This window comes from Lygodium microphyllum, chromosome 7 (genome assembly GCF_053477565.2).
Source record: "Lygodium microphyllum isolate KBCC chromosome 7, Lygodium_microphyllum_v1.1.10, whole genome shotgun sequence".
NCBI lineage: Eukaryota > Viridiplantae > Streptophyta > Polypodiopsida > Schizaeales > Lygodiaceae > Lygodium > Lygodium microphyllum.
Window position 1 is genome coordinate 114,439,141 of NC_141141.1, and position 9,908 is coordinate 114,449,048.

Genomic DNA, 9,908 nt, shown 5'->3' on the forward strand with positions numbered 1-9,908 from the left:
GCTTCTACTTTTGGTCTATAATTGGATAGAATGCATGGCCAAGTGATAGTTGGTCCAAAGGTTGAAATATGGACACATGATTTACATGCAACTGAAAATAGAAAGGTCACTGATAGTGAAATGTCTCATGCAGGGCAAGACATTCGTGGCATAACTGGTTGGGAATCACGGGTAGATGCATATTCAGTGTATGCATATTTAGCAAAGGTACAAAACATGGATATACTTGTGGAAGAAAAATAAAAAAGAGATGAAGATATTGCAAGGACATCTAAAATAATAACAAGAAGAAGTGTGGATCAACCTAAAGCTGCAAATCAGCCACCTCCCGAGCATGTTATGGAAGAGGTCAATCAGAAGCAAAAACAGGATAACAAACAAGAGGGCAAAAATAAGGGCAAGCAGCTAGGATATAAGTTGCAATCTGACATTGAGACAACCACAGATCTTCAGAAGGTTCTTGAAGAACGGATCTTAAATAGTCGGGTGGAATTTACATTGGGAGAGGTGCTTGGCATTGCCAAGCGAGAATCTCATGATGAGATCATTGACATAATTAAAAGGAAGCGTCAATTTCTTGGTGATACCACTAGTGAATTGCTGCAATTTGAAGAGGAAACTAGTTTGTTGGGTATTCGGGCTAAATATGAGCATGAAGTAAGTATTGGATTATCTATGCAGGATGCTGCTAATCAATGGACAGCATGTGGAAAAGAGAAGAAAGTGGCTGAAAATGCATTGTCTTGTAGCAATATGCATGGTGGAGTAAGGCAAATGCAACAATATGGAGAAGAGACTCTAGGATTTATTCCTTGAAGACACTACACAAGAAATCATTGGGCTAGAGCTACCACTGAAATGGTATTGAAAATAGGAAAGCGTGAAACTCCTTGTGTTGCTTTACTTGGCCATGGATCTGAGATAAATGTCATTGAGCAGGGATTGTATGAAAATGGTGCATGGCCTGTGGACATTGATCATGGTTGGCGTATGAGGGCTACAAATAATTCTTCAAGGGAGCTCTATGCTGCATGTCCTAATGTGAAAGTGACAATTGGTGATGTACAGGAAGAGCAACACTTCTTTGTGCAAGATAATTCCTCATATGCAGTGATTTTGGGACAGCCCTATATTACAGGAGTGCATATGGAAACAAAGGTACTTGATGATGGTTCTGCTTATGCAAGAGTTAAAAGCAAAGATAGGAGGAAAACCAAACCAATTTCCTACTGTTTGTGTTAATCATTCTAGAAATTGTGATACGCTTCGAGAGTCTCCTTTGGTTCCAAATGCAAGGAAATTCAAAGACCTGGATTTTCATTAAGCACTGCTTTAATGTAGGGCTACAATAGTGCTGCTCAGAGGGTGTACTCGCCTCTTGATGAAATAAAGCATGTATTTACTATTGCTAATTCTCAGTTTAGATCAAACAGTTCATGTTGGTTTAAGCCTATGGAAGCTATGTGTAGGGCTGAACGCATATCTATGAAACTGGCCATTAGGAAATTGAGATCATTGGGGTTGTTAGCTGAAAATGATGACATTTTAGGCATCTTTTATGGGCTGAATATTACTGACACTATGGCTGAAATTTCAGCAACTACACATGCAGAAAATGAGGTTGAAAACAGATTGTTGTTAGTATGTTCTTTGGATATGTATGATGTTATAGCATTGTTTGCTCAGCAGAAAGGATTACAATGGGCTAAAGCACTTGTGGAGACAAAGTATAAGACAATTGACAAAAAGGTGAAATCAATTGCTTTGCCCCTTCCACCAGAGAGTGAGGGTATGTATGAAAAAGTGTCAAGGCAGCCAAGCTTACGGGATCCTAAAGATATAGGTCATCAGTTTACATCTGAAACATTACAGAAATTGAAAGTTGGTGCAGAAGGGTTTCTTTTGCCTGTTGAGAGAAACTGTTTTATGCAGATGTTGGCTAGACATGGGAAGGCATTTGCATTTCAACCAAGTGAAATAGGTTGTGTGGATCCAAATGCTTTCACTCCTATGGTCATATTTAGTATGCCACATGTACCATGGAACTTGAGGCCTATTCGAGTGCCTAAAGCTTACTTGCCAAAGATGATGGATTTGCTAAATGAAAATATTCGCATGAAGATCTTGGAGCCTTCTTCAGCCCCGTACTCAAATCATTGGTTTACTGTGCCCAAAAAGAATGGGGCTTTCAGATTTATTCAAGACATGCAACCGGTCAATAAAGTGACCATAAGAAATGTGGGTGTAGGTCCTATTGTTGATGGATTTTTAGAGGCTTTTACAGGTAGAGAAATCTATTCTTTGGGTGATCTTTACTGGGGGTATGATCACTTTCAGCTTGCAATTGAAAGTAAGGATATCACAACGATGAAGACCCCTTTGGGGTTAGTACGGATGTGTACTCTCCCACATGGTGCAACAAACTCAGTGGCACACATGACAAATGCTATGAATAGAGTACTCACGGATTTTATACCACAATTGACTATGCCCTTCTTGGATGATATTCCAATCAAAGGGTGTGCAGTGGATGAAAAGAATGAAGAGATGGATGCTCATGGATGCACACAGTTTGTTGCACATCATATTATGGATTGTGAGAGGATTTTGACACGTCTAGAAGAGGTGCATTTAACTCTTTGTGGACAAAAGTCTGTCTTTGGACTTGAAGAGGCTTTGATTGTTGGGCATATGTGTGGGCCTTATGGGTGAAGGCCATCACCAACAAAAATACATGGCATTGATAGAATGAAAGATGTATGCATGAATGTATTAGAGGTGCGTAGATTCTCGGGTGCATGTGTGTTCTATTTGATATGGATTCCTCACTTTGCACATGTAGCCAATGCTCTTTATCAGCTTCCAAGGAAAGGTCAGAAATTTCATTGGGAAAGGAAGCATAAAAAAGCAATGAAGAAATTGAAGCAACTCTTAAAATCTGCTCCTACGTTGAGAAAGTTTGACTATTCACATGGAAAGCCTATCATTATTACTGTTGATACAAGCCCAATCGGAATTGGATGGGCCATTGGGCAAGATGATGAGGAAGGGGAAAGGTATGCAATACGCTTTGGTACAAAAGTATTGACTGAACAACAGAGAAGATATCCATAGGTAAAAAGAGAATTATGGGGAATTGTGACATCCCTTTAATGTGATAAGGAGTATTTTATGGGTGCTCATGTAGTCATTGAGACTAATTGTTTATTGGTATTGGGTATGATTACTAGTTGCGCTACCCTAGACATTGCTATGCTCCGATGGATTGCATACATTAAATCTATGAACCCTGAATTTTAGCATATTGCAGGAAGAGATAATCAGTGGCAGACATGTTATCTCGAGCATGTTATGAGAATGAAGATGGGATGATGAATGAGGAGGAAGAATATGACTTTCTTATGGATGAAAATGATGTTTCAAGAGTGAATTTAGTAATGCAAGGTGTTGTTATAGCATTAACAGAAGCTTGGACAACAAAGAGAAGACACCTTAGATGTTTTGCATCTTGTGTAGAAGTGTTTTTGGAAGACAGATATGCAGGAGAGTGGCTGAGAATTGGTTAATATCTCAGTACATTAACAAAGAGAGATGAATGGTCAGATGAGGAGTTTAAGAAGATCAAGAGGAAAGACTATGGATTTTTCTTAAAAGATGGATACTTATGGAAACATGCAAAAAAGAAACAGGGTATGTCATTGCGAGTTTTGGGTGACATAGCTTCACAAGTAAAAGTAATGCAAGAATTTCATGAAAGCTTGTGGGCTGGTCATAGAGGTGTTTGGGGTACTTTTACAAAAATCAAAGAAAGATATTGGTGGCAGGGTATGTATAAGGATGTTGCTCACTTTATGGAAACATGTATGAAATGTCAAATGTATTCAACTGTGAGACATCAGAGTGGATTGCAACCCACATATCCATTGTCTCTTCATTTTAAGTGGGTGGTGGATTTGGTCACAATGCTTACAGGTCTTTGGCAAATGAGGTATCTTGTGCTTGCTCGTGAAGACTTGACTAATCAAGTGGAAGGGAGAGCTCTACATACTAAGATGACAAATGCAGTATGTACTTTTCTCTTAGAAGAGATCTTTTGTCGATATGGTTGTGTGGGAAAAATTACAGCAGATAGGGGTGAGTTGGATGCAAATGAAGCTCATGATTTCTTTGCACGATTGGGGATAAAGCTTGCTTTAACTTTAGCCAATAACCCTGAAGAAAATGGAAAAAGTGAAAGAGGTCATCCACCTATTGTGAAGGCTTTGGCAAAAGCATGTGGAGAGAAGATAAAAGAGTGGCCACGATTGCTCCCTTATGCTTTGTGGGCTGACAAAACAACTCATAGTGTTGTTACAGGATATATTCCTATAGAATTGATGTATGGTCAAAAACCTATCATGCCGATAGAAGAGATGATAGTCACATGGAGTGTGTTACCTTGGGAGGAGGAGTTGAATCAAGAGGAGTTGTTGGCCTTATGCATTAGACAGTTGGAAAGAAAGACATAAGACATAGAGGCAGCAACTGCAAAGTTACGGGTAGCAAGGAAAGAAATGGTTTGACAAAAAACATAGACTGAGACCAAGAACCATACAAGATTGGGATTGGGTATTGGTTTATGATAGTAGTTTAGATAACCAGCATAGTGCCATGCATAAAGTTTCCAAAAGATGGTTTGGACCCTATGTGGTAAGACATGTGTTTGATAATGCTACTTATGCATTAAATGAGTTGGATGGGACAACCATAAAACTTCCGGTAGCAGGGAAAAGAATCAAATTATTCAAAAGGCGGGAATCTACTGCCTATGAGTTGCCAGAATTGGAAGAAAATAGCGGCCATTATACAGGGGCTAGCCAAGAAGATTTGGAAGATAAAGAAGTAAAGGATATGGTTGCAGAGAATGGGGAGAACTCAGAATCTGGTGACAACTAGGATTCTGGCACATACCAGAGGATGTGCAGGTTCAGAGGGGGTGGATGTCGTGATGTTATGAGGACACAGTGTGAAAAAGTATGGAATGGATCATCATCTGACTTCTCTATTGATCTACAGAGTCAATGTGATTTGAGCATTTAGTACTAGTGTGAGTTGCATGCACTATGCAAAAATATTAGATTTTTGGATAATTTTAGTTCCGGACAACAAATTTGGGTTCCGGACAGCAGAGAAAGAGTTGATTTTTCTGATCCCCGTTTTTGGTCTATGAAGGAGCTCCAAGAGAACTAATGCTTGGAGATTGCTTCTGAGTAGTGCGAAGATTCTAAGTTCTTTCAATACATATTGATTCAATTCATTGCGATTTGTTTTTGTTGTATTTACCACTTGGGTATTCTCTATCTTCTATTCCATCTCCTATCTCTACCTCCTTCTACTTCGGATCCCCGATGGATTCGACCTTTCGACAAAAACTCCTCTGACAGTGTCTAGCTAATTGAGCTTTGAGGCCCCACTCTTAAGTGCCTTGCATGCGTTCGATTGTCTATGTGACATGCACGCACACATGCACTCCATCATCCAACTTGTGGAAAACCTATCTATTGTGGCATGTACCAGAAACTCCTCATGCAAGGATGCTACTATGTAGTCCTTGCTCCCCTCTGGTATGTTCTTCCAATGATCCAAGACATTGTGCCAAAAAACTTATTGGCATAACTCTCTCATATGAGCCATCACCGTCCTCCCCTCATCATTCATGATGATGGCTCCTATCCTATCATCTACAAGGTATCCATACCCCTCTAGGGTATGCCTAAGATGTGTCCTCTCCCACTTGTGACTAGGATCTTGGGCATATCCAAGAGACCCCTGTACATCTGATGTAGCTACGGGGATAGTACTCTCGGAGTACCACCTATAGAGGTGCCACCTACGGTGGATGGCTGAGGAAAAGATGGAGTGATTGGAGTAGAAGTCTCCACAAGTGTGGAAAATCCCATAGGTGACACAACTCCAGTAGAACAATGAGATGGAGACACTGCATTGGTACCTCCATACCAACCACCTAAGCCACACTCCCTCGAACCACTACAAGAGTAAGGAGTAGCACCTGTATCCCAAGCCGACCACGGGCTCACTGCATCCATGTCTTCGCAGCATCCCCCAGAACCACTCCCTCCATCTGGCCCAAGTCTGGATCATCGACCTCGTCTACTAGAAATTAAAGCATCAGAGCGCACCGAAGTAGATATAATAGAATGGCGTGATGGTGTCCTAGACAGATCCTAGTCTGCCATATCTCTGAATTGAGCCATCTGATCTGGAGACATATGCGCAAAGATCTCCTGTAGGTCCTCCTCGCTCATCCCTCAGCTCATTGTGCTGATCTAAATATCGGCAAAGATCACTTGAACAGACAAAAATTGATGTTAGTATAATCAATATAAATCATACAAAGCACAGTAATATAAATCTTGAAAAAACGATCTTACTTAAAATGCATATATTATGTACCCTTATAAGCGATTCCTCAACAAATTGAGTAGGTGGATGCTTCAAGTATGAAGTACCCTATGGTCTCATGTCAATCTCCAGACACAACTCCGCATACCATGGAAAGTTGATAGACATGTCACCATAAAAGGATGAGTCCACCTCATTCTGAAAGAATTCTTGGACTCATGTAATTCCATGATTGTTACTCGATTTTAGCTCCTCTACATGCTCCAAGCTTTCGGTGGCCTCCTTCCAATATCGACCCCTCTATTTGCATATTGTCCTCATCTATGCTTAAAACATTTCTTTGATCATATACTCTCACACTTTGAGGAGTTTAAGGTATAACATATCAGCATCGAGGTTGTTGGGGGTTTGGATAGAAGATTACTTGTTCAAAATCATGTACGATAGAGATTTAAATTTTGTGACATGTACCACGTCGTAATAAAATTAAAACGAACATGAGTTTATGCACCTATTCACAATGGGCTAGCAACACAAATGTGTCGCTTAAATCAGTCCATCTCTTTTGGGAATCTATTTCAAGAAATCTAGATGGACCTCATTGAACGATTGCTCCGGCTCCTTCAAGTACCACTTTGAACCACTGCACATCGAATAGGATCATGAAGAAGCTACGGTAATCCACCTTGATAATACTTTGCAAGTTTCCAAAATACTCCATCTCATCTATAACTATGTTTGAATCGGTTTCTCGTCGTTCGCTCTCTTGCTCGAGCTTTGCCACAATTTGTTGTGGAGTGCATTTTGTTGATACACTCCACGCGGAAATGTCGTCCGTGCGACCATGCTGCACTATATATTTTGTACTGTACATTGAAACACTCAATTATTTGTCACATATAAAATATAGATATGATAAATCCTAAACACGTCATTACCTTTGGACTACATCCCCTCGAGAATTCCCACTCCTCAGTTGAGATCTCTGTCCCTTTGCAAGACGTTGCGGTCAAAGCTCCATGCAACCATCATGTTGACGTAAACCGCCGCATCTTCTCCATGCCCTTGGGATATTGAGTCAGTCAATGGCGCATACTATATCGAAATTCAGATTGCGCTTCTTCCCGATCTTTCCTAGCTTGCTCATACCTAGCGAGCCACGTCTCCATGGAGGCATGGTGTAACATACAAAAGTGATTCACTTTCTCCTCCATTGTAGCATCCATTTTTTTTCTATCCCATTTTCAACCACCACATCTCCGGTCAGTCTATCATCGTCCTTCATCGACCATAGCATATTGTTGTCTAAATCCACCATTGGTAGCCATTGTGAAATAAGCACTAATACCTCAGACACCAACCAACCTTCAGCCATCCTACCTTCTAGCCGAGCTCATTGTCGCACAAAACCTTTCATGGTTTTCATGAAGCACACCAAGAAGAATATTCATCGCGTATGGGTAGGTCCAGCAATCTCCACTTCATCTACAAGATGTATATAAAGTTGGATTTGTATCGTAAGCATACTGGTAGACAGCTATTTCTCAAAGCGACAGACCGTCTCCACTGCTCCCTGCCTGGCGGACTCAATAGAGAACGTCTTAATCTCCTTCTATGGGATCCATTGTACTAAATTTAACCTTTAAATGGCCCCGTGTATTTCTGTAGTAAGGCATCCTATGATCGCGATCAGTAGTACAAACTGCCACAAACAAGGAAGCATTATGAATAACTACTACATTCCAAATAGCAAAATGCGTAGGCCACTTACAATCCATTCATAGTACAAATATCATATATCTTATGCCAATCATGGGATTTTAGCCTTGATAAATTTTCATCTTTAGAAAATGCGGACTTGAGAGAAGGCACCATACCTGCTGGAGTGCAAATAAACTTGACTATTTGCTTCATAATGTGCTCTTCTTTAGTGAATAAAACCTAAGGAGTGGGAGGTAGCTACAAGCGACCATCAGCACTCGACTTTGGCCAAAGCGCATCCATCTTGCCTACCTCCTTCAAATCCATTCGTGCCCCTATAATGTCTCTCTTTGTTGTGATGTGGTCCCATAGTAAGCTACCCACATTCTTGAAAATATGCATGGGATCCAACAAGTGGTTGATCTATAAGTGATTCCAATATGCAAACTCATAAAAAATTGAGAACCGTCGCATTCCATTTGGATGTGACTCCGTGTGGACCATTTTCAGCTCGTACCAGCTTTGGGCATTCATATGTGCTGGAGGTTGTCCAAGAAAGCCTTCCTAGAGTGGTTCATGACCCTCTCGCAAGAAAGCGGACTGTCCTTGATATACCATCTTCTTCATGATTCTTGACCTTCAGGAGTCTAACTGTGGCGCACACAATGGACATGCATGATAACGTGAGGTAACCAGACTTGTCTCAAAACCTCTATCCAGTGAATACAAACTTGAACGAGTTATGATAGATATTACCAATGAGAACAGCAGCCCACTTACCTGAGCACTCTCCGAATCTCAAAAATTCATGCATGGTCCACATGAGAATGGCTCGAATATTGACCATCAACCATCCGCTTGCTCATATCTTCCACGATGACGCCCTCCTCCCATAAAATCTTTAGCTCATCGACTAATGGAGGAAGATACATGTTCATATTTTTGACTTTGTAGCGGCCGCGAATGAGAAAGCTAAGGATGAGATGTCCTTTCTTCGTAGAAAGCCATGGAGGGATATTTTAGTTGACAAGGACTATAGGCCACACACTGTAAGAAGTTGAGCACAAACCGAATGGGTTCATGCCATACATATCAAGACCAAGCCAAAGATTCCTTGGCTCTCAAGCAAAGCTTAGAAAGGTAGAGTCAATGTGGCTCCATGCGCGTGAATCCACTCATATTCATTAAACTCCATCTGTGGATCTATTATGTGTATGTCACATTGTCAAGCTCGCCATGCCGGATGTACAAAACATGTGGTTTATGCGCGAAATAAGCAGAAAGTGTCTAAGAACTTTTTAAGGGATGGCTTGCCCTTGCAAGTACTATCAATACCTGTGTGCACCACACTTTGGACATGTCTCCATAGTCTCGTATTCTCCTCAAAATAGTATGCAATCGTTGATACATGCATGGATGCTATTGTAGTCTATACCAAGCTTTCGTATAACATGTTGCACATCACCACAAGACTCAGGCATGGTATTTATAAGTGGTAATATATGATACTTTAGTAACCTAAAAAAAATCATAAAACACCTTGAAAAAGTACAAAGGTTTTTTATGATAGTGCCGAAAAGAAATCAACGAAGCATACGTACAAGGTACCTGAATAACTTGGTCACACTCGCATCGCTCCACCCTTATTTTGCTTGTACACTTAGGAGTATAAGAAGTGTCTTTAGGAAAGATACTTGGCACTCATCATATAATGGTATGGATGCTTCCTCTCTAAGTGGATCAAATGTCTCAACATCCATGGGCATCAATGCATCGATCATTGCCTCCATCTTAGGCTCTAAGAT